At 38.5% G+C, this 26,176-nt stretch overlaps 1 protein-coding gene across 1 annotated transcript in view; it reads left to right on the top strand.

Annotated features, from left to right (window-relative positions):
- Positions 1-26,176, top strand: part of HIVEP2 (HIVEP zinc finger 2) — a 195,139-nt gene that overhangs the window by 55,491 nt on the left and 113,472 nt on the right. The window contains exon 2 of the mRNA XM_036766409.1: positions 15,259-15,372. The gene's annotated coding sequence lies outside the window, so the exon portion shown is untranslated. The remainder of the gene's footprint in view (positions 1-15,258; positions 15,373-26,176) is intronic.

The following is a 26,176-nucleotide window of genomic DNA, read 5'->3' on the forward strand; positions in this document are numbered from 1 at the left end:
AAAAGTGTTTATTTATATGCTTGAAGTAACATTTTAAAACCCTATAAACAACAGTAGAATGTTGATTACATTGTTGGACAAGAGTGTCAGTCAAGCAATCAACAAGCATTTTTAAGCTCCTACTATGTGCTATTATGTTTCTTGTGCAATTGAAGATTTTTAATGCCTTACTAACTGTTGTAACCTTGGTGAAGTCACAATTTTTCTGATCCTAAATTTCATCATAAAAGAATCCCACAGCTAAAGCTGGAAGGAATCTATGAAATCATCTATTCCAGGGGTGGGGAACCTGTAGCCTCAAGACCACATGTGACCCTCTAGGTCCTCAAGTGTGGCCCTTTGACTGAATCCAAACTTCACAGAACAAATCCTTTCCAATACTCCATCCTCCTCATTTTACATATGGGGAAACTGAGGCCTACAGAGGGTAAGTGACTTCTCCATGGTCACAGGTAGTAAGCATTAGAGTTAGGATTTGAACCTAGGTTCACATAGCCAGTGTTCTTTTGAATTGTAGTTCACTGCTTACTTATAAGATCTCCTCAAACACCAGTATCCTATGATTTTGTGACTAAAGATTATATAAAGTCACAAAAATAAAAATTTTGTGTAATAAGTTCAAATCTAAAATTGCCATTGGTTGCACTATGGCTACAGCATTTTGATTTACATATTTTCAAAGTGAGTTTTGCCTGATATATATCTTTTTAAAAAGCTAACATTTTTTAAAGGTTGTAGGGTTGTTTTTTTTTTTTTTTTTGCTGCCCAAAGATTGAATTCAGATTAAAAGCATTCAGTAGTCATATCCAAAATCTGAAGTTTTCAGATATGCTCAGTTCAACCACAAAGTCCTCATTGCTTCACATTTTCTCATACTGGAATGGAAAGCAGGTACTTTCTTTCTTTCTCTTCCCTTGTACAAATTGTACTCATGCTAAAGTTTTACCTCCTTCAGGAAGCCCCTTCAAATTATATGTGGCCATGTTGGCCTTTCCTTTCTTTGGAATCCTATTGCACATAGAGTCAGTACTATGCAAGGTTTTTTTGTTTGTTTATTTTTTGTCCTGGCCTGTGAATCCAAACCTTAGAGAGCTGCCTGAAGCACTGAGGGGTTCTTACTTGCCAAGGATCACACAGCTCCTCTGAGTCAATGGCAAGACTTGACCCTTATCTTCCTGACTTTAAGGCTGACCCTCTAACCACTATACCCTTACTACCTCTTAGTACCTCACAGTTTGTTGTTCAGTCATTTCAGTCTTGTTTGACTCTGTGACCCCGTTTGGGATTTTCTTGGCAAAGATACTGGAGTGGTTTGCCATTTCCTTCTCTAGCTCATTTTACAGATGAGAAAACTGAGGCAAACAGGGTTAAGTAACTTGGCCAAGCTCTCACAGCTAGTGTCTGTGGCCTGATTTGAACTCACGAAGATTAGTCTTCCTGATGCCAAGCCCACTTCTCTGTCCACTGTACTGCCTAGTTAGTTGCCCAAACAAAGAAACAAGTGACAGGAAATAGTAACTTTTAATCATTAGTTACTCTTTAGCATCCATTGACAGCTTTCACCCTGGAAGTAACATTTGATCAAGCCTTAGTTTTGATACAAGTCCATTAGGTTTCTTTTGGGGACTACTTGTTAATATCCCTTTAAATTCTCCCTCCTCTTCTCACCCAGAGGAGGGGGAGAAAGTACGATTTCCTCTCCCTTCATACCCACCCTGCTTATTCTTTCTTTTGCACTTGAAGTGCTTACACCCACTCAGCTTGCTATTTTGAACTCTGGAGGTAATAACTGGCAGAAAATTTGTCAGCATCTTTCGTTCTTTCAGGAAACAGGGCTCTGATTTTAAAATATTTGCCACATTTTCTACATGCTTCATTCTCCAAGAGAGTGAGCAAATACGTCACTCACACTTTCACTCAAGTTGACACAGAGTTTGACTGCTGCTGAAGAAGTCAAGTCCTGAGCACTTATTTGAGTATATCCAAGAGTGGACTTTGTTGTCATCATTTTCACTGCCACCATCACCAGCAGCAGCAGCAACAGCAGCAGCAGCAGCATCTCAGAATCCCAGAGATGGGAAGAATTTAAGACACAATCTAGTTCAATATGTTTCTGAACAGAAATCCTCTCTGAAATATTCCCAAGTGGTCATCTAAGCTCTCCTAGAAACCCTCTACTTAGCCCATTCAGACAGTGAATTTCGCTTTTGGATAAGTTTTTGGCAAGTTTTGGGCAAGTTTTTCTTTACATCAAACTTAAATCTTCCTTTCTATAGTAGTTTGCTCTCATTGCTTCTAACTGCTGTTTGGTGGCTGAGTAGATCAAGTCTGATCTCTCTTCCAGTACTTAAAAACATCCATTATGTTCCCCCATCAAGTCTTATCTTCTCAAGGCTTCACATCCCCAATGACTGCAATTAATCCTCATATAGTGTGGTCTTTAGTTCTATCTAGCCAGCTTGAACATCCTCCACATGATGGGCTCTAGCATACCAATACCCTTCAGAAGATGTAGTGTCCAGAACTAAATGCAGTGCTCCAGATGTGACCTGCATAAGGCAGAGTACGACAGGATGACCCACTCCTGTCTTCTAGATATGATGGTGTGTTCAGGCAGCATTAGCATTTCTGGTGAGTAGACTTTCTTTGGCCTTTTTAGGGCTGCTCATCCACCTTTGATGTCACCCACCTCTCACCTGTGGTTCCAAGTAGCTGTAGCATGTATAGCGGCCACATCCCAGTACAACTGTTTTGGCAGATGGTCTAAACTACATTGAGCATAGCTAACAGGCCTTGAACCCATTGGTGAGGAAGGGGGATGCCTACTTCTAAGCATGTGAAGACTTCTCCTGGCTGAGTGGGTGGATGAGAACAATTTTTTCAGTGGCCATGAAGGTGGCTGAAGCAAGTGGTGCAGAGTGCTTAGAACTTGGTAACACATTGAAGATGCCAAGGTCATTTGCTGCATCCCTGGCCATTGCCCAGTTGTCCTGACTTACTACTGAACTTTGATGCCTCTGGAAGAGAGAGTGAAGCTGATGATTTTGTGCAACCCTCTCTCACTTAAACCAACTCAAGTCCTGGGAGGATGGCAATATCATTGACAGTAATAGGGAAATTGAGTAGAAGGGAGGGCTCAGGGAGAAAGGTAATGGGTTCAGTTTTGAAAATATTTTGTTGTGCAAATGTTGAGTATAAGATGTATCCGGGACACTATGTCCAAAATAAAACTCATCTTCCCCTTAACGTCCCACTCTCTCCCCTCCCCTCTGACACTTTTCCCTCTTCCAAACTGTCCTATTTCTGTCAAAGGCACCAGCATTCTTCTAGCATTCCAAGTTTCAACTCTCAGATTTTAAAGCTCTTCGCAACCTTGGCTCAACCTGTCTTTCCAATGTCATTGCACATTCCTCCTACTCCCAGGCTCTGCAATACTGTTTCCCATACAACATTCAATCTCCCATTTCTGTGCTTCACTGGCTCTTTACCATTCCTGAAATGCACTCACTTTTACCTCATTTCACAGAATCCTTGTCTACCTTAAACATAGCTCAAGTACCACCTTTTACGTGAAGGCTTTCTTGATCTCCCCCAACTGCTAGTGCCCTCCTTCCCAAAATACCTTGTGTTTATTTTGCATTTATTCTCTTTGTATTCATATGCTGTATATACTTTGTTGTCTCCCTCATAAACTCCTTGAGAGTAGAAATTTATTCTTGTATCTCCAGCGTCTAGGACAGTGCCTTGAACACAGCAGAACCTTACTAAATGCTGATTGATTCTTTGACCTTCTTCTTGCCTCTGACTTAGCTTTAAAAGCCTTTTTGTTGTCCTTAGCTCTCATTTCCAGCCCACAATTCTTGACACTTTAAGTGGCTTATTAGAGCTACAAGCATTCTTCTGCCTCTAAATCTATTTAATGTAGATGGATATTCAAGGAAACATTAGAAGAACTATTTGACTTACGGGTTTAAGGGAAAGAGGCCCTTTTGAGCAGAGGAAATGGAGAGGGCAAATACACACACATACACACACACACATATATGTATGTGTACATGCATGTATATACATCTGTATGCTCACACGTATATAATATATGCATGTGTGTGAATGTGTATGCATGCACCATATATTATACATATATGCATGTATCTTATGTGTATCTATATGCATGCATATTTATATACATATAATATATAATATTTATTTGTACACACATACATATACATACATACATATATATATATAAGTGCATAGTGATAGTGAGAAATAGATAAATGGGACTCAAATTACAGATTATAGATCTAGGTGTTAACTGATTTTATGTATTTGAAAGCACTAAACAGAGTAAAATACTCAATTTTACCCATTTACTTTCCAAAGGTGATACATTTCTAGAGGCTATACTTAATAACTATTTCAAATCATTAAGGTACTGCTTCTCAACAATACATTGTGATTCTATTGTATATGATCAAGATACCTTTATGTGTTAAGACATTCAAAGCTTCCTGACTTCCCTTTATTAGTTTTTATCTGGGAGGTATTAGGGTAGATATGATGATAACCATATTAAAAAAAAAGAAGAGTGAGGATGACAGAGGACTCCACATATTCTCTCTAAAATTAGAAAATGGGAAAGCAAACACATGCATATATACAAATATACACACACATACCTACACAATAAACTTGTACATACATATGTTTGTATATGTGTGTGTGTGTATGTATAGGGGTGTGTGTGTGTGTGTGTGTGTGTGTGTGTGTGTGTGTGTGTGTGTAGGTATGTATATGTAGCCTTCAAGTCCAAATCTTTTCTCATTGGAAGCTGACAAAGAGAGAAGGGTACATGTGTGTTTAAAATATGGTTATGTGTGCGGTGTAGATGAACATATTACTAAGCTGCTTGGTGACTAGCTGGAAATAGATGGAGGGCTGTTGGAACCCCCCTTTTTCTCACCTTCAAACACTTTCCTTCAGTCACTTCTCATCTTCTGTTCTCCTCTCATCTTCAGTCTCCAACACCTTACTAAATCTTTCCTTGCTGTTTCAGTCTCTCCTGTCCTAGAAGACTTTCCCTTGAACTCACCCCTCCTCTCCAGCTTTCATCTCATATCCTTCTTGTTCTTCAGTGCTAAACTTTTACAAAGGGTCATCTACTTTCTCAACATCCACTCATTGTTCAGCTGACTTTGTTCTGGCTTCCACTCCCATCATTCTGTTGAAACTGCTTTTTCCAGTAGGCAGTGGATAGATGGATAGGTGGTGCAGTGCATAGAGCACTGGACCTAGAGTCAAGAAACTGTGAGTGTAAATCCAGCCTCAGCCTTTTACTAGCCGTGTGATCCTGGAAAAGTCTCCTAGCCTTTGTTGTCTCAGTTTCCTCACCTGTAAAGTGGGGACAATAACATCTTTTATCTTGCAGGGTTGTTGTGAGGATAAAATGAGATAATCATAAAGCGCTTAGCACAGTACCTGGCACAGAGCAGGTACTATTTCAATGCTTATTCTTCTCCCTTCTTTCTCCTCCAAGGTCACCAGATCACTGAATTGCAAGGTTCTGTTAGATTTCTCATTTCTTAAGTTCTTTGACTTTTCTGTATAACATCCTTTGAGACTTTCCCTGGTCACCATTGATCACCCAAATATTTTTTCTTGCCTCAAATTTAATAACCTTGGTACCTCCTTTGCTCCTGTCATGTGCTCCTTTGATTAATATTTATTTGTGTATATCAGATCTCCTGTATTGTCTTGTAGGCTCCTTGTGGGGAAGGACTATAGATGTTTAATAAAAATCCTTTCAATTGAATTGGATTATTGTGTCCCAGAAAATCCATTGTTCTGTTCTAGAGCAGTATAAGGAGCACAGGGCTGGAAATCAGCAGTCCTGGGTTCTAGGTTTGCCATTAGCTAACTGGGTGACTGTAGGCAAAGGTCCCTCTAGACCTGCAAGTCAACTAGTTTCTGCTCTCTAGGCTCCATTTCCCCATCTATAAAAAAAGGTGTGGGATTGATGCTCTCTAAGTCCTCATTTAGCCCTCAAATTCAAGGAGAAAAAATTAGGAAACACACATAAGGGTACCTTTTGATATTTTAAAGTATCTCCTGTAGCATCTAACAATACCGCTCAGTCAAATGAGCAAGAATATGGCTTCTTACATCCAAAGGTATATAAACCACTAAAGTGGCATTAAGCATTTCTTTGAAGTATTTCATTTCTGAAATATTAACAAAAATTTTGCCAACTTTTTGCTGTAGCAACTATGAGGGACAAATATTCAGACATAGTGATGGATGTAATGTAGTAATGCAAAATCATATAAATCACAGTGGTGAAAGGCAGTGAAGTGTCCTGGAACAATTTCAAGTTTTGGAGTCAGGGAGACATGATTAAAATCATGCCTATGACATCTATTAGCTGTATAACTATAGGCAACCTTTCAGCTTCAATTGATTAACTTTGAGTAACTTTTTTTTTGAGGGGGGAAGTCAGACCAATTGGGGTTAAGTGACTTGCCCAAGGTCACACAGCTAGTAAGTGTGTCAAGTGTCTGAGGCCGGATTTGAACACAGGTCCTCCTGATTTCCAAGGCCAGTGCTCTACTCACTCTGCCCCCTAGCTACCCCTTGAATAAATTCTTAGCCTCAATTTTCTCATTGCTAAAATATGAGTAAAAATACCTTCAAATACTTATCTCACAAGGATATTAGATTAGCTGATAGATATAAACTTTTATATTTCAACATAAATGTCAATTATGATTGTGTAGACAATATTTCTAAAAAGAATGAAAAATTCACTTTAGCTTTTATTCCCCTCCTACAATGTTTCAGGGATGTACCAGATTAGAACTGTGAAAATGTATCATCCTGGGAATACATGGGATAATAAAAGCAACTCATATTTCTGGTGTTCTTTAAAGTTTACATGAATTAATAGCAATAACTTACATTATTAGAATTCTTTAATGTTTAATAATAATAGCATTTACATAGTGATTTAAAGTTTCCAAAATGCTGTACCGTATTATTTTATTTTATCTTCCCCTTGAGAGGTAAGTCCATTATTATCCTCATAAACAGAAATTAAGTGACTTGACCAAGGTCATACAACTAGGAGGTATCTGAGGCTGTATTTAAACTCAGTTCTTCCTGACTCCGGGTCCAGCACTGTATTCATTGAACCATCTTGCTGCCTTTGCTCATATTAACTCTGTCAGATAGGTTGTAAAATTATTATCAGTCCCATTTTACAGATGAGGAAATTATCTCAGAGTAGTTAGGTAAATTTTCCAAAACCGAGTACTACAGGTAAGTGGCAAAACTGATTTGAACCTAGATTATCAAATTGCCACTGAAAGAAGTCATTAAATGTGGTCATTTTATCTCTCTAGTACGTCTCACTTTGTATGACTTTATAGGGTCTATAGATGAAAATATAACAGTTGGTGTATGACAAAATCCATTATGGCACAAATGACCTTCCCAGACAGAGTTCCACCAACCTGAAGAAGATAAGTCCCAGAGAAGTACCCAAGATACATAGAAATCGAGTCATCTAATCAGGATCATTCTGCTAGTGTCCAGAGTGGGATTTGAACCCAAGCCTTCCTGACCCTAACCCTAGAACTACTTCCGCTATATCGACATTGCTCAATTTCTTCTATAATCAAATTAATAATCAACAAGCATTTATCCAACCTTTACTGTGTGCCAGGTGCCATATCAAGTTCTGAGGATATAAAGGAAAGGCATAAATGGCTCCTGAACTCAAAGAGCTTGCATTCTCATGGGGGTGGTGTGGGGTAGGGAAAAACATATTCATAAATTGATACATACAGAATAAATATAGAGAAGGTGGAAGGTAACCTGAGAGAGAGAGGGGAAGGCACCAAAATTTGTAAGGACTGAGGTGGCCTTCTGGAGGAGGTGATATTTGAGCTGAGTCTTAAAGAAAACCAGGGATGTTAAGAGATGTAATTGAGGACAGAGAATGTTCTAGGCCTGGGGGACAGTTTGTGCAAAGGCCCAGAGATGGGAGATTGAGCATAATGTGTGGGGAGCAATAAGTGGGCTCTTAGAGTTGGACTACAGAATTCATGGAGGAGAACAATATGTTAAAAGACTAGAAACAAAGAGAGGCGCCTCATTCAATAAGCATGTAATAAGTTCTTAATTTGTGCCAGGCTCTGAGGTAGATATTGGGGATTCAAAGTGTAAAATAATCCTTACTTGCAAAGAGTACTTCTAATGTGGATCTAATTCTAATGTGGATGACAAATCCATCCATCCATCCATCCATCCATCCATCCATCCATCCATTCATCCATCCACATACATGTATATACATGTGCATACATGTGCATATGTATGTGTATAATATAGAACACGATAGAATATGATATATAACATATAATATATACCATATGATGTAATATAACAATATAATAATATTATGTAATATATAACATTTCCAAACTGAATTTATATTTGATCCTAGAGGTACTAGAGAGCCCTTGGGTTTTTTTGGGTGGGTGAGTAGAGCGGTATGGTTAGACATGCACTTTAGGAAAATCACCCTGGCAGCAATGGAAAGGATGGATTGGAGTGGGGAGAGACTTGAGGCCTGGAACCAAACTAGAATACTATTATGAACGTTCATGGATGAGGCGATGAGGGCCTGAATTACGGTGGTGGCTGTGTGAGTGGAGAGAAAGAAATGACAGAAGTCCTAGACTTTGGGGCAAAGATAATGAATTTGTTTTTGAATATGTTGAGTTTGAATCGTGCAATAGGCAGTTAAACATATGAGAGTGGAGCTCAGCAAAGATACTAGGACTGGAAATATAGATCTGAGAATCATCTGCATAGAAATGATAATTGAATCCTTAATGTTAATAAGACCAAGTGAGAGAAAATGGTGTTAGAAATGAAGGCCCAGGATGTAGCCTTGGGGAAAACCAATTATATTGAAGTACAATTATGGAAGTATTTTTTAAAAATAAGTTCATGGACCCTAGATTAAGAACACCTGGTTTGAAGGAAAGTGATAGAGGCATTTCATGTGTGTGTATGTGTGTGTGTGTGTGTACACACACACACACACATACACACACACACACACACATATATATATAGGTACACATATATACTATATATATAGATACACATGTGTATATGTACATGCATATACACATATTTTTTTGATGAAAAGATAGAAGAAAATCACTGGTTTGCATGGTAGGATTCCTGAGAGTTTTTAAGGAAGACGAACACTTGACCATGTTTGTAGGCTTTTGGAAAGGTGCCAGTAGGAAGAAAATGAATATTAGAGAGAGTGTGGGGATGGGAAGGGATGGGATCAAGGGTGTCTCCTCACCATTAGAGATTGTAGTAAACATGAATGTTGTGGAGGATAACAGAATGATGTGAGATAAGGCAGAGGGAGAAGTGAGAAGTCTTGGGGAATAGTCTCAATATTTTTGTGAAGTTTAAGGCAAAGTTCTCAGCATGGAATGTCATGGAAGGCTTAAGAAAAAATAAAAAGGATTTGAGCAGTTCTATAGTGAGTGGGAGAGGGAGTCAGTTGGGGAGGATTAGTAGGATTGCCTTGCAGTAGGGAAGGCCAGTTGAGATCGACTAGCATAATAGTGGATCTAGTTTTCAAAGATTCATGTTCAAATATGAGCAAATCATATATTTTGCTATAGTTGACTCCATGGAGATGACAACCACTTGCAGATCAGATATATTCAGTCTTGTTCATACTGGAGGTGGATTTGCTATTTTTTAATTCTTTTGTAGTGATGCAGGTAAAGAAAAAGGAAGAGAAAGGTATTTTAGGCTGAGTGGCAGGAACCTTAATCAGGCCATGAAATTCTCTTAAGTAATGTTCTGTTTGGTGTTTTAAGGCAATTACCATGCTGCTACAATCTCAGTTCATGTACTATTATTAAATCTCTGTGTTATTCTAAAATGGATTCTAAGGAAATTTTACATTGTACTATGTAATATATTGTAGCCAACTTATGAGGCTTCCCTATTTTATGACAATTCATACCAGTAAGACCAAGACCTGTCGTAGGGGTTGGGGTAGCTTAACTGAATCATCCATGTGTGTGTTTTTATCCCTTCTGTACTTATTCCTTTTGAAGTTGAATGCTAGATATCCATAATAGTCTCTTATGCTGGACACAATATAAATACCTAAAGAGGAAAAAAAAAGCTCAAGCCTTAGAATATTCAGAGAAGCAATACTTTTTGTAGAAGCAGGTTGCCCCAGATGCCAGAATGAATCTGTATTCTCACTGATGAAGTTAGTCAGTTGTACAGGTTACAACTCATCTATGGCTTCTCACCCTTCCTTACTTTTATCCAGTTCTACCCATAAATCCTACACAGGAATCCACTCAACATTCTGCAGTCCATTATTTAGGTCTCTTAACAATATGTGGGTACCAGTATAACACTGGAGTCTCCCTACATGCTTGGCCCACCTTCTTTTGAAGTCACATCTCTTTGATACCTTTGACTTCACTTTTGTATTCAATTCATTGTTGATAATATACTGTAGTCTATTTATGCCCTGTATAGATCTCTGCATTCTCCTTTTCATGATCAACAGTTTTGATTATTTGAAGATGTTATAATTTGTGATTTACAGCCATATAGCTTTACCAGAATAATAATGGAAGGAAGGAAAGAAGGAAGGAAGGAAGAAAGAAAGAAAACAAGCATTTATTAGGTACCAACTATTTTCCAGGCACTGTGCAAAGCCCTTTACAAATTTTATCTGATTTGATCAGCAGTGTTAAAAAGATGGATTGTTGTGCCAGGAAGAAGCTTGGAAAGATTGAAATTGCTGAAATTCCCTAAAAACCCAGCCTGCTCTCTTCCTCCTTTTTAATTCTGTGCCCTGCTCATTGTCCATCTGTACCGGTTGAACAATATTATGGGCTGTCTAGCCAGTTGCTATCCTGTGATAAATATTGTGGTTCTACTATCATTAGTAGAAAATGATAATTTATCACAGCGATTTTGACAGATTTTTTTTTCCATTTTGTACATTTTCCTTTATTCAGTTTTATATTTAAATGTTCTCGGGAGGAACTGGTTTAATTGGATTTCATGCCAAGCTTTTAGCAAATTCTACTACTTCTCAATGTTTTAAAAGGCAATACGACTCATAACTTTTCACAATCCTTCTCCATGAGATTTGCAAATAAATTTATATTTAGGCTTTTTTAGGTTTGGCCTAGGCTACCATATATCTGTGGTTGGCAAGAAAATCAAATGCTTGCTGGCTAAGGTTTCTAAGCTCTTATGGTCCCTTAATTGTAAGTTATTGCTTTAAGTTGGTTAATCTTCTGTAGGAAATGTTATCAATATGTGTAAATGTCTGTTCCATTTCATATTTTTCAGCATCAGTATCTTATTTAAATCATTCTGGTTGGGGTAGTTTTAATTGTAAGCCATATCTTCTTTTTATTCTTGTAATTTCATGTTGGTTTTGATTCTTCTTTAGTAAGTTGATGCCCTGACTAAACACTGCAAGTCATTTGGGAACTATTCCCCCACTGGTTGCCAGTTGTAGCATGTCATGATAGTCAGTTTTATTTTTGTGTTGTTATTTTGTTTCTCCCCATGTCCAGCACCTTTCTTGAAGAACACATCCATGCCTCATATGCATGAGACATTTGTAGGGAGTTACTTTAAGGGAATGCACTTTAATAAGAGAGATTGGGATAGTATAATTTAATAAAATGTTATAATATGCAACAAAGGTAGGAAGGATGTTGAATGTTTATTTATCTATCATATACGGCCCATATCTATCTATCTTTCTATCTATCTATCTATCTATCTATCTATCTATCTATCTATCTATCTATAATATACAATGAGAGGCTAGTTAAGAATCATAGAGTATCATAGCTGGAATACAGTCCCTTCATATTACAAATACCTTAGCCTTAAAAGTTGGGAAAATGATTATCCTATTGTCTGTATATTTAAAAGGAGTCACTATGGGGAAATGCAGTTAGAATAGGGGGGTAGATACATGAAATCAATAGATCCTTAGTCAATACAACAACATCAACAGCAACAAACATTTATATGGTATGTTGAAGTTTGCAAGGAGCTTAAAGTTAACAGCTAGGTGGTATGATGGGTAGAGTATGGGGTCTAGAGTCAGAAAGACCTGAATTCAAATCTAGCCTTAGACCCTAGATGCATGAGCCTGGGCAAGTTACTTAACTTCTGTCTGGCTCAGTTTCCTTTCTGTAAAATAAGGATCATAGTAGCACCTACCTTCCAGGGGTATTGTGAAGGTTAAATGAGATATTATTTGTAAGCCACTTTAGTACATTGCTTGGTACACGTTGTTGTTCAGTAGTTCAGTCATGTCTGACTCTGTGACCCCATGGTCCATAGCACACCAATATTGTCCATGAGTTTTTCTTGCTAAGATACTAGAGTGGTTTGCCATTTTCTTCTCTAGTGGATTAAGGCAAATAGAAGTTAAGTTGCCCAAAGTTACATAGCTAGCAAGTGTCTGAAGCTGGATTTGAGATCAGGTCTTCGTGACTCCATGCCCAGTACTCTATCCACTGAGCCATATAGCTGCCTCAACTAGCACATAGTAAGTGCTTCATAAATGCTTGCTCCTCTTCTCATCCCTTTCCTATATTCTAATGGGAAGGATAGCATGTACATATATAAATATGTACAACATAAATATAAAGTGAATAAATGTAAATATATACAAAGCACTTAAATATAAGGTTATTGAGCATAGAGGGAATTAAAAGTTGGAAGGATGATGGATATGGAATATTGTGGTCTGTTTAAGATAGACATATGGGGGGGAACAGAGAGAGAGAGAGAGAGACAGAGATGGAGACAGAGACGGGGAGAGAGAAAGAGAGAGAGAGAGATCACGAGAGAGAGAGAGAGAGAGAGAGAGAGAGAGGGAGAGAGAGAGGAGAAAGCCATTTTGGCTGGATCAGAATGGCAAGTAATGTCCAGTGAGACAGGAAAGATAGGAAGATAGGTTGGGGCCAGGTTGTGCAGGGGCTTTAAAGAGCAAATACAAAAGTTTATAATTTATCCTAGTGATATTAGGAAGCCACTGACGTTGATTGAATTACAGGAGTCATGTGGTAAGATTTGAGCTTAAGGAAAATTACTTTGGTAACTGTATATAGGATAGGCTGAATATTGAGAAAGTTGAAGCAGGAAGATCAATTAGACCATTATCAACAAACACTTCCCCTTGGTTATGCATCATTATTGCTTATTTCTTTCACTGTTGATCACAAACATTTTAAAATCATGTTTTCAATTGATTTCAACTTTCAAATTTTGATAATTCAGTTAACTTCCAGTTATTCTCATGGGAGGAGAACAATATGTATAGCTGTCTCCAAACACTGGAGAGTGCAAAAGAAAAAAAAACCCAGCTATTTTGCTTTAAAATGTGATTCTGCACTTTAATTTAGATGTGAATGTGTTTGGAAGTACAAGGTCATTAGAATGCATACAATAACTACACTATAAGGTGTTGAGGGGCTGCCCAGTTTTCCCATCATGCCCCTTTCTTCAACTTTTCTCCGTCTAAATTTATGCTGAGAATCATCTATCTTAGATTGACATAAAGCCTACCTTTTCTCAAACATGCCTCGGAGCAGTGGAGATAGTTAAATGTTTGGTTTTCAAAGAACTTTCTTATAGACAAAGTAAATGGAGAGAGTTGGAAGGTCAATGAAGCTTTAACTAAACAGCTTCAGTACTGTTTAATGGTAAGTTTCTGAGTTGAATTAGTGCATACAGTGAGCGTTTAGGTCTAATATGGTTGGAATAATTAGGAAGTTTATGTCAATTTAGTCTTATGTATACTTTGCTGTAGAAAGGAAGAGTGGCTTAATGGGGGAAAGAAATGGATTTGGAGTCAGAAGACTTGGGCTCTAGTCCCAGTTCCACCACTGAAAAATATTTTCGGCCAGGTGATACTGGCTGGTTATTTAATCTCTCTGAAACTCAGTTTCTTTATCTGTAAAATGGAAGGCAGTAAGTCTGGCCCTGCCTACCTCATAGGGGCTTTTTTGGGGGTGGGGGTGGTGAGGGATGATGATAGAGCACACATGAAAACTCTTTGTAAACTATAAAGTTCTAGCACTAAAAGGACTAGGAATGTCGGTTGACACAAGCATTTCTTATAATTTTACTTTGGAAAAAAATTTAATTCTATTATGGATTAAAAAAAATTGCACTGTATCAATTGGTGCTGCTTGGTTCATCTAGGTATTCTCAATTTCTAGTCTTTCTAGTGCTCGTCAGATGGAAAGTATTTTTATTGTATAAGGAGTATACTGGAGCAGAAGGCACTGGACTTTGAATTAGAAAGCCTTCATTGGTGCAGTGGATAGAATGGTAGGTTTGGAATGAGGAAGACCTGAGTTCAAAATCCTGTCCCAAACTCCTGGTAGCTGTGTGACCCCGGGCAAATCATTTAGCGTCTTAAATTTGTTTGCTCATTTGTGAAATGCAGATGTGATATTTTATAGGGCTGGGAGTTTAAATGAGATTTTATATATCTGTATCTATATCTATCTGTCTATCTATACATAAAGTGTTTGTTTCTCGAAGTATACAAACATGTAAGCTGGTATTAATATTGACATAAGGTTTAAATCTGCCTATTTTTACAATGAAGTCCTACTTTGCTTCATGGTGGCCTGGAGATGACCCTGTGTTCTCTAAGGCTATGAGACCCAACTGGAGAGGTCGCTAATGAATTCTGTGTATGTTATCTGAGAACCAGCCTTGCTAAGTCCAGAAAAGGCTCATCAGGCAATTAATTTTTCAGCCATCATACTTCTCAAAAACCATATGCTAATACATGTAGGGGTTGTGATTTTCATTGGTGGAGGGAGAACTCAGACCTATATCATTATTTTCACATGCATCATCCTATTTGATCCTTACTACCACCTGGTGAAGTAGATAGAGCAGGCATTATTGCTTGGACTTCACAGAAGAGGGAACTGATTGTTCTAAGTTGTTAAATGACTTGTCTAAGTTCATTCAGCTAATAAGCTGGGGTGACAACACAAGGTATTAGACACCAAGTTCATTGTGCCCTCTATGTATCGACTGTGCAGACATGGTAATACTTGTGCTTTATTCACACAGTTACTGTAGAACTTACTGCACCAGTTAAAATGATTTTTTTTTGATTTATTTTTCTGCTAGGTGGAAACTTTGGATTTTTAAAGAAGAAAGTCAATAATCAGACTCACCTGAATAATGAAGCAAATTGCCGTGGCTGGACCCAATGATTGCTAAATCTTTACTATCAGCAACCAGGTAAGCTCAATCAGATGACTTCCATACAGTCTTGAACTTATTTCATGTCCACTTTTAAGCTATACATGGAACCACACTAACTTTTTGACTTCCCCACTGCTTGTGGAAAAGCTTCTGTGACATTATCCAAAAAGAAGGTATTTATCTTCACCAGGACTTAGCACAGTGCCTGGCGCTGAGATCTGCCTCTACCTTAATTGCTCTTCCTTTTCAGAACTGTTTTCTAACAGATGGCTTATGGGACTCCGGACTCTTAACTAAGAGAAATTTGGTACAGTTTCAGATTAAAGGAACAAAGAGAGAAAAGATGGCACTATCTTTGAGCTCTTTATTATTGCCTGCCAAGACAAAAGATTAGGTGATGATGGGAGACTCTATGCAGGCATCTCTTCGAGTGTTAATACTGCAGGTCTTGGAAAGAAGAGAATAAATTACAATAGTTTAAAGGGCAGGTTAGCTTTTCCTTAGATTCAAGAAAAGTGATTCTCTGGCTTACTTTCTTATAGTGACAGCCATCTTGCAGGACTTGGCCATCTGTTGTCCATGGCATTGGATTTGTGTGTAAGAAAACTCTTATATTTGTTCTTGGTTACACCGCTGAACTTCCTATATTTTGGTTTACTTGAATATAAGATGTAGTTCTTATGAAACTTGGTGCATTTTAGTGGCAAATTTTAATGTTGAGCATTTCAGATAGCTCCATCAGTCAGTAAAGCGGACACTTTCTGGGAGGGAGAGTTTACATGCGACTAAGTTGTACCAGCCATCTGAAATATAAGCATCTCAAACAAGACAAAATGAGGCCAAAAGGACAGTGTATTATTTTTTAAGTGTCATTGTTAATATAACTTAGACAATACTCAGACTTGACCTTAGCTTTGTCTAACAATCTTTCATTCTTGTGACAGCTGTATTTTATCCTGAAACTTGATTGAGTTAGTGTGATAAAAATCACTATGAGTATTCTGTCAGTTTAGAGAATTGAAATTACAGGAACCTTTAATTCTGCCTATTTGGGAACATAGTCAATCATTTATTTGTGACAGGTAATTTTCATTTTTGTGGGTGCATGATGCCATTTGGAAAGATTTTTAGAATGATCCCTGGCTTGTAAGGAAATAATTCAGTTAAGTGAAAGGCTTTTCAAACTCAAAAGGTTTAAACATGCAGCACATTAATTTTCTAAGAGCTACCACAGGTATTAGGAGATGAGAAATAATTCTATCTACCAGTAATGCAAATATGTTTCCTCTTCATACCTCTGAATTTTTTCAGCTATTTCAAATCAAGGTCTTTTAAAAAGGGCTTTCCAAGCCAAATCATTTTAACTTTTCCCAACTAAGGTTCATTGTAAGGTGAAAGCCACGTTTAGAGAAGCGTTATTACATAGTAGATAAAGAACTGTCCTCATTTAGGAAGCTCTGGGTTTAATCCTGCCTCATACAGACTGGCTGTGTGACTCCAAGCGAGTCACCCTCAGCTCCCCAAGCAATTTCCTAAGAATCTAAATTTTAGAAAAAGTGCTGACCTGTATGGGTAGAGGGAGTTCTCAATGTCAGTGAAGTCAAAGGTCTGGTTAAAAAATAAAAATAATACAAATTCAGAATAAATAATACTTAGCAGGAAAATGATGGGCGCTCATTTAAATGAACAGTTTCTATTGAAATAAACATCTTATACATGAAACTACATACGCTTGGCTCCGATATTATGGGCTCATGAAACCAGTGTGAATTTTGTAACCATCTATCTGCACCCAATTATTTTCGTGGATGTTGTCTCCTCTTTTCAAGTATTTGCTATTCAAACCCTATATCAAAGTCATGATAACCTAGCCCCCTCCTACCTTTCCAGTCTTCTTATACCTTCTCCCTGCCATGTATTCTTTGATATGGTGACACTGGCCTCCTTATTGTTCCACGAATGAGACACTCCTTTTCTTGGCTGCAGGCATTTATTCTGGCTGTCCCTCATTCTTGGAATGCTCTCCCTGCTTACTGGCATCTATGGTTTCCTTGAAGCCCCAATTAAAATCCCATTTTCTATAGGAAACCTTTCCCAACCCCTTTTAATTCTGGCACTTTCCCTCTTTAACGATTTCCTATTTATCCTCTATATAGCTTGCTTTGTATATATGTGTTTGCATATTGTTTCCTCCATTAGATTGTAAGCTCCTTGAGGACATTGATTATCTTTTGCCTTTTTTTTTTTTGGCTGCCTAGTGCTTAGCATAGTGCCTGGCACATAGTAGGTATTTAATAAATGTTTATTGGCTGATTGACTTTTCTAAGTACTATCAGGAATTCTGGGTGTGTTTAGTGGTTAAAACAGGCTTCTTTGGCAAATGGAAAGTGTTTCTGTGTTGTTGTGGTTAGGCATCCTTAGAAGTTTATGAGACAAGAAAGGAAAAAAATTCTTACATATATACCCTTAAAGTGATAACTGTTTAATTTATAACTGGAAACAGTGTGAAGTTTAAATGCTGCTCTTTGTAAAAGCTGAAAAAAGTAGCTCTTCACTGGTTTGAATGGAGATCCTATTTGCTGTCTTTTCCTTTTTTTTTTTTTTAAAGATTTAGAATGAGGCAAATACCTTTGTTCTTGACATTATTTCCATAGTTCAAGGGAAAGAATGTTGGACATCTTGAGTTCAAATCTTGCCTCAGACACTTACATTCTGTGTCACCCTGGGTTAATCACTTAACCTCTTTGTGCCTTGGTTTCCTCATCTGTAAAATGAGGATAATAATAGTGCCTCATGGGGTATTTGTGAGGATCAAATGAGATTTTATATATACACATATAACTTTGCAGACCTCAAAATGTTGCATAAATGCTAGCTGTTATTATAGCCAGGCTTTAGATTTTTAATCATATGTCAAGAAGCTCCCCAATCCATGCTCATGTAGAGTATATCAAGTATTAGTTTTTATTGGTGATGCTTGTTTTATGGACCAACATGTATAGAAGACAGAATAGGCAGGAAAAGTTCAGGAGTGTCAGTAACACGCTTTCTTCAACCATCTAAAATATTGCTGTCTGTGGTTGTTTATTTTCTTTTTTCTTTTCCTTTTCTATCCTGATCACTATGTGTGTATTTAGCAAACACAAGCGATTATGAAAAAGAACTGCTTAAAACCAAGGCACAAAGTGAAATCGTGCAATGCTCCGATTCTGGGACCAGCAAGTGCCATCATAGAGGCAGAGGGAAAAAAATTCCTCCAGACAATCATGGAGCAAAGAGATTAGGGAAATAGTCTTTTTTTTTTAAATCACATCCTCTGTGCTAATACTTGTCAGATACACTGTCAGAATGGGCACTTAAAGTGTGTTGTACACTGGAAATTCAAAGTAAAACAAGACTAATAAGTTAGATTGTGTTAAAGAGTTTGGTTTATAATCTAGACATTAATACATGGATGTCATTGAATTTTCAGTCTTATCCTTCCTTCCCCAACTCCCTCAAACCACCCCCCCACCCCAAAAGTCAGACAAAGAAATAAAACACCACAAATAGGCACACTTTTAGAACCTGATACTTAAGACACCTAGGTAGTGCAGCAGATAGAATGCTGCCTGGCCTGGAGTCAAGAATTAGTTCAAATCTCAGACATTTCCTAGCTGTGTCACCCTGTTTGCCTCAGTTTCCTTATCTGTAAAATGGGCTGTGGAAAAAAGAAATGACAAACTGCTCCAGTATCTTTACTGAGAAAAGCCCAAATGGAGTCACGAAGAGTCAGGCGTGACTGAATAACTTTTGGTAAATATATGTAGGCTGTTTCTGCTTTAATCAATTAATCAACAAGCATTTATCAGGCACTTACTGTATGCCAGGTAATTGGCTGTATTTTAGATAATTTATTTATTTTGCAAACCAGTTGTCAGGGATTTAGAATGTTTTCCCATTGAAGTACTCTTATGCATAATGGTTAGATTTCCAGGCAACCCAAATTTTTAGCACTATAATTTAATTTCTTTACAGGTTGAATATCATTTAAAAGTTGTTCTAAACCCTTTCTGGACCAACAGTCCCAAGTTCTGAATATTTCCTCTCAGTCAGGCAGCAAGATTTAGATAGGCTGACATTGTTCCATGGGGACTCAGGTAGAACATAGCACTTCAGCATGGGGCAGAATAATAGTGCAAAAGTAGATTGAATCCACTTGACTGGGCAAGAATTGTCACCATTATGGGGACACAGCTGATGGTTGGAGGACACAAACTCATTATCAGGAAGGCAAAGATCATAACAGTTATAAACAATCCTAGTGGAAGAAGAAAGCTAGGCAATATTAATGAACAAGTAAACAATCCTAGTGGGAGAAGAAGGCTAGGCAATATTAATGAGCAAGTAGACCAGAGTCGGCGTGTTTCAGACAGGTGAGGAAGACTGTACACAGAATAGATCTTTGGCCAGCTTTCTTGCTGAATGAAGCCTATTATTCTGGACAGTTCAGAACTGCGTGGTCTCTACCACCCCTAGATTGCCCTCCAGGCCTTACAGGGACTTGGCTTATTAGTGCATGTTTAGATCTCTTAAAGATGATGGCTCTTCCTCCTCTGTGTAAGAGTCTTCAGTATTTGGGTCCTGCTTGAACACTGGGCCTGGAGTCAGGAAGGCTCATCTTCCTGACTTCAAATCTGGCCTTAGATGCTTATTAGCAGTGTAACCCTGAGCAAGTCATTTAACTCTGTTTACCTCTGTTTCCTCATCTATCAGATGAGCTGGAGAAGGAAATGGCAAACCAGTATCTTTGCCAAGAAAACACCAAATAAGATCATAGAGAGGGACATGACCCAAAAACCAGAGGCGTCGAACACAAGGCCCACAAGCTACATCATCCTCACAACATTCCAGCGTGGCCTGAACCACTTTCAAATGTAATTGAGAGTATTTAATAAAATAAAGTAGAACACAGATGATGTTAATATGTGATTTTCTAAGTCAATATGCATCTGCAAACATCCATATGTATGGTTTAGTGTTCCCTGTTTCTATTTGAGTTTGATACCACTATACTAGACTGTAAGTGCCATGAGGGCATGACCCATGTCATAGTATTTATAGTACTGCAAACTAGAAAGTATCTTGGAGGTTATCTAGTCTAGTCGCCTCATTTTATAGGTGTGCAAACTGAGGCACAGGAAGGTTAAGCAGCTTGCTCCAGTTTGCACAGGTAGTGTGTCTGAAGTGAAATTTGAATCCATTTCCTCTGACTCTATAGCCATGCCTTTTTAAAACTTTACATCCTTTTCAGGGCCTACCACAGTGCAGCAAGTACTTAATAAATATCCATTTTGTCATCTAGAGAAAGAAATCATCAAATCATCTATGAAGATTTGGGTTTCTGTTCAGGGCTTGGGTCCCTCAGGAACAGACCTTTAGAGAAAATCTTGGTATTAGTTATTAGAAATAGGATTGTTCTAGAGATGAAGGCCTCTATGTGGCTCAATGGACAGAGCACTGAACCCAGAGTCAGGAAGGCCTGAGTTCAAATCTTGCTTCATACATACTAGCTGTGTGACCTTAGCCCTTAATGCCCTGGAGGAGGAAATGGCAAACCACTCCAGTATCTTTGTCAAGAAAACCCCATGGACAATATGGTTCAAGGGGTCACGAAGAATAAGACACAGTTGAACTACTGAACAAAGAGATAAGGCAGGGACTCAAGCAGTGGAAATCTTGATGATCAGGTTCTCTGAACTCTGAATCACATGGTGGATGGACCGTGGGACAGTAAAGTGTTGATGATGGAGATGGAGTTGGAGAGAGAATTAGACAAAGTCAGGAATTAGACCAAGGCTCTGGTGAGCAACTTACTTAGTGGTATTGGGGTGCTCCAGATTATCAGGGGGAGGATAGGGGGTAGCTTCAATACTAGCAGTTCTGGAGGAGGAGGCCTAGGTGGAGCTTGACAGCTAAAGAGCCTACAGCCTCATTGTGAAAAGGTCCCAGCTGCAGGAGGTAGGACAACAGTGGCTGTTTTCCTTTTGTACAGGCCATTTTTAAGTGTTATCTTGATAAGTAAAAGTATGCCTAAACTTTTATTTATTATGAAAACCTTTCTTACAGAGATTTCTGTTTCTCACACAGTTTTTGCTTGCTAAGCAAAACTGCAAGGTGGTACTGTTGATCTAAAACTAATAATGATTTTTCCATAGTAACATTTCCAGTGTAAAAATACCAAATTTAAAATGTATAGTTTTCTATGAGTATAAACATAAAGGATTTAATTTGAGAATAATTTTTTACAAGTAGCATTGAAATTTCTCTCGTAATTCCACCTCACTTAGGAAACTTAAGTCTGCTCAAGAGTATACATGAGCGACTTATTTTACCAAGGAAATTATAGAGTTTTTGCATTTTCAAGCTCCTTCTTTTTCTTGAGGCAGATAGTTTACTTTTTAGTACCTTCAGCAGAAGGGGTTTCTACGGTAAAGAAGAAGCATTTAAAACTGTTCTTTACAATTATATTTTAGGCCTGCATGGGAGAAAAGTTTGGCACCAATGCCCAAAATGCATTTTTCTTGCCTTATACTTGGGCTTTATTTTTCCTGCTACATCGAAATTGAGGGTTGGCAGAATCAACTCTTCAAAGTGTTCCTTTGTCCCTTAAATTAGATAACTTTACGGTTCTCCTGCTGAGTGTTTTGTCTTGATAGTCAGAGCTGATGATGTCATTATCTCTTTGTGAGTGTTAGGAGATGATGTGCTCTTGTGAGGATGGCCTTTTGGTTTGCAGCTACTGTACCACTAATGTAACCTGCCCCTGCTTGCAGCCCAGCCACGACACTTCATAGGCGATATAGAATCATGAGTCTAGAATCCTTTTCCTTTCTAACCATCTTATTCCTTGTTGGCCTGGCTACTGTGATTTTCCTACTGCCATGTCCCGCTGCTTAGAATTATACTGTTTTTAGTCTGATAGTTTGTTTTTCTCATTCTTCTAGACCTATGATTTCACTGGGTTTGGGAACTACCAGTGAACAAACTGTCTCCCAGATGCAGACGTGTGTCCTTGTTATGTTTCTCCTGTCTGTCTTGATTCTGGTCTTTCTACTGAAGCTTATCTTTCCTGGTAGAGCTGAGTTATAGAAGATATCGCTTCTCTTCAAGTGGAATGTGTTCTAGGGTCTCATTGTTGTTAATTAAGTCACCCTATTACATCTTATTACACATATATCACATGCAACTCACAGGGGGCACAGACAGGAACCACTTCCAAAAGCAAAATATCTGAGGTCTCATACCACTAGTGAATGAATGAATGTGAAAGCATTTGTTATGTGCTTAACTATGTACAAAGCACTTTTCTAAGCACTAAGGAATAAAAAAGTAAGGAAGGTAAGCCTACCCTCAAAGAGCTCACATTCTAACAAGGGAAGATCACATACACAGGAGGGATCAGCTGAAGGGCTAGTGGGACAAAACTGTTCCTTAGGGGACCTTGACTTTGTTGCTTGATTTCCAATTCATTCACATCAACTTTTGTGACACTATCTATAGTGAAATATCCTGTATGTAGCAGGGGTTTGGGGGGAAGGGAATACTCTGTTATTACAAATTAAATTTTAAGTTGTTTTTCTGAAGGTGAATCTAGATTTTAGTGAATCATTCCTCTGGAGGTAGGGGTCATGAAGCACGATTCAGCTGTATGAGAAATAGAAGTGGTTTGAGCCAGAAATTGGTTGGAGAACAGAGGTTCAATGTTGAATGGCTTTAGGGTGGGTCTGTCATCTGAGTGTCACCAATGAGATGAGAGCCAAGTGAAGCTCATTGGTGATGACAGGATCAGAACAAATAAGTCAGTTTGGGAAGAGACTTTGTGGTAGCAGCAGCATGAGGAAGTCAGACTCAGAGGAAAGATTTAAGGCAGTATGGCCTTGTGGTCAGGGCACAGAGGATAGAGCTCTGGGCCTGGAGTCAGGAAGACCTGGCTTCAAATCTGGCTTCACACTTATTAGCTGTGTGACCCCATGCAAGTCACTGAACCCTGTTTACCTCAGTTTCCTCATCTGTAAAATGAGCTGGAGAAAGAAGTGGGTAACCACTCTGGTATCTTTGCCAAGAAAACCCCAAATGGTTGGCACATGGGGTCACAAATGGGGTCACAAAGAGTCAGACATGACTAACAACAAGAAAGACAACAATAACTGGCCTTGTGGTCCCAGGAATCTGGGCTTCCATAGAGTAAAGAACCTAGATGTCGGTCTGGTGGAGGGGGCAACTATGTATAAAGGGTAGAGCCAGATATTCCAGGCCAATTAAGGGATGTGCTTTAGGCAGACCAATTAGGCAGAGAATATGGGTGAAAAGGAAGGAGGGTGGTTGTGGGAGAGAATGCCCATGTAGAGGGACTAGGAACATGATCTAGGTGGCTGCAAGAGGTTCTGAGGCTGAAGGAAGGCTCTTTCTCATCTAGGGAGTTGGGGGGGGCAGGGTATTTGAGTGTGCAAGATGAGACAGTCTATGGCAAAGGAGGTGCTGAATGAACATTGATACGTCTATGTGCTGCATCTCTCTAAGTCCATTCTTGATGTCATATTCACTTTTCTTTTTATTTTTTTTTCAATGCCTTGTGTCCTATTGTTTTCTCCTGGAAGATGTTATCAGGAAAAACTGCTGAGATTCAAAAGAAAGAAAAAACCCACCAGCTACAAGGGAAACACTTAAATTTGAAAAATCAAGAAGTGTGTGGGGCAGACAGTTTCCAGGAAATAAAAGGAATAAGTTTTTTTTGTTTGTTTGTTTGTTTTGTATGTTTGTGTGTTAATAAATAGGGGAAATATGTTCTCCAGTCTTCACCTAATGGATTTTTAGGTTAGTTGGAATAATGCAAATATAGTCTCATATCTTGTTGATGTTTGAAATTGTTTAGGGTTCAAAGAAGCTACTGACCTGGGCACTTTCACTGTCTCTTGAAGAACTGGTATATGTTTATTAGATGCAAATATGTCAGAGATATATGTTGATCCTTTTCCAAATGCTTAAAGTAGGCTTGACAGAGATACATATGTAGAAAAATTACTTTTTTCCCCTCCAGTTAAAAGCAACCATTAATTGAAAACTTGTGAGAGGACCCCCCCCCACCCCGCCCCCATCTCATTTTGCTGCACCCAGGGATTAGGCTTTGACAACTCTGCCCCTGCTAGGATCTCCAGCTCCTTAGGAATATATGTCAGAGGATGCTCAGCAGCTAGGAGTATGCCTCTCAGATTCTTAAAATAAAAACATGGGGTGGGTTGGGGGTAGAGGGAATAACTTCTTTTCCTTTTGAGGAGTATGATCTTTGCCATCTCACGACTCACTGAAATAGCACAAAAAAGGAACATTATTTGGCAGAACGGAATATGTAGAGAATGTGTGTACACATGCGCTTCTCCCTTTCTCTACTGTGTTTGAGAGGGAGCCTGGTTGAGGGAAGTGGTGGCATTTTTAAATGAATACTTAAAATCTAAAAACTTTAATTAGCCCATGTGAACTTATGGTTATTCTTTCATTTGGGGCCTTTCTAGCTGCAGGGTCCATATGTTCTGAAAGCTGATGGGAGTAGTGAGTTGGCTGAATAAAGCCTATTCTACTCCCCCTACTCCACCCCTCCCCCTTACACTGGAGACTTTTTGAATTTCAAAATAGATGATCTTGATTAAACTAGTTTAAGGCTATGTTAATGATACTGTAATTATCATTTGTCTTTACCTTGTGTGCTAATGATTAAAGCAAACATTTAATAATTGTGGGGTGGTAAATATACTTTAAATTCTAAGCCATAAAAAGATTTCCATTAACAAGCATGTTTTTGTATATGATTAAATTATTCATCGGCTATTCCAGAGCCTGATTTTGCCATCAGACTTAAGTGGGAGTTTGGAGAATACCAACAACTATGAAAGCCAACACACTAGAATCACTTGAGTTGTCAGTCACTTTCACACAGAATTCTGGGTTTCTTTGCTATTGGGTTTTGATGAAAAGCTGAACCTTCATAAATGGAATGATTCCTTAAAGGCATCATTCAGTAGCACCATACAGTGAGAAAAGAGCATTGCATTTGGAGGCAGAGGTCCTGGGTTCATCTTCCAGATTTTATCACCTGTGTGATCTTGAGAAAGCCATTGATTAATTTCTCTGGACCTCAGTGCCCTCACTGGTAAAATGAAGGAGTCAGACTAGAAAATCTCGCCATGTCTCTTCTGACTCTGAACCTTGAAAATATGATTAAGCTATAGGGCATGCCAAAGTGATTGTTATTGGATGATAAGTCCAAGTTCATAAAAGCTTTCACCTTAGCCAACTTTGTTCTTAGGCTGAGCTTATAGGCTTTATTTTAAGATGATCTCCTTTAAGCATATATAGATGTCTTTATATATTTGAAAGGCCTCCTGTGCACCTATACCATCTTGCCTTCTCTTCACCCCTACTCAGGCACTTATTCTAGAATGGTGACCACACCTACCACACCCTTGGCTCAGGGTCAGGGAAGTCCGGGGACTCTCCTTGGCCAATTTCCCATCTAGAGGGAGGTTTCCAATTAGAACAATCTAAGGAAGCTCGTGCGCACGCGCGCGCACACACACACACACACACACACACACACACACACAGTTGTTCCTTTCTTCCAGTAAAGGATATAGATATGCCAACACATAGATAAGCATAGAGATGTGCTAAAGTACAACTTTAATCATATACACACTCATAGTCAAACACAGAAATCACGAGGACAGGATACATTACTCATTAGATACCCATTAGAACTTCCTAGGAGATGTATTAACAATATCAGCTCTTAGGAATAATTATT

Source organism: Trichosurus vulpecula, chromosome 7 (assembly GCF_011100635.1).
Source record: "Trichosurus vulpecula isolate mTriVul1 chromosome 7, mTriVul1.pri, whole genome shotgun sequence".
NCBI classification, from domain to species: domain Eukaryota; kingdom Metazoa; phylum Chordata; class Mammalia; order Diprotodontia; family Phalangeridae; genus Trichosurus; species Trichosurus vulpecula.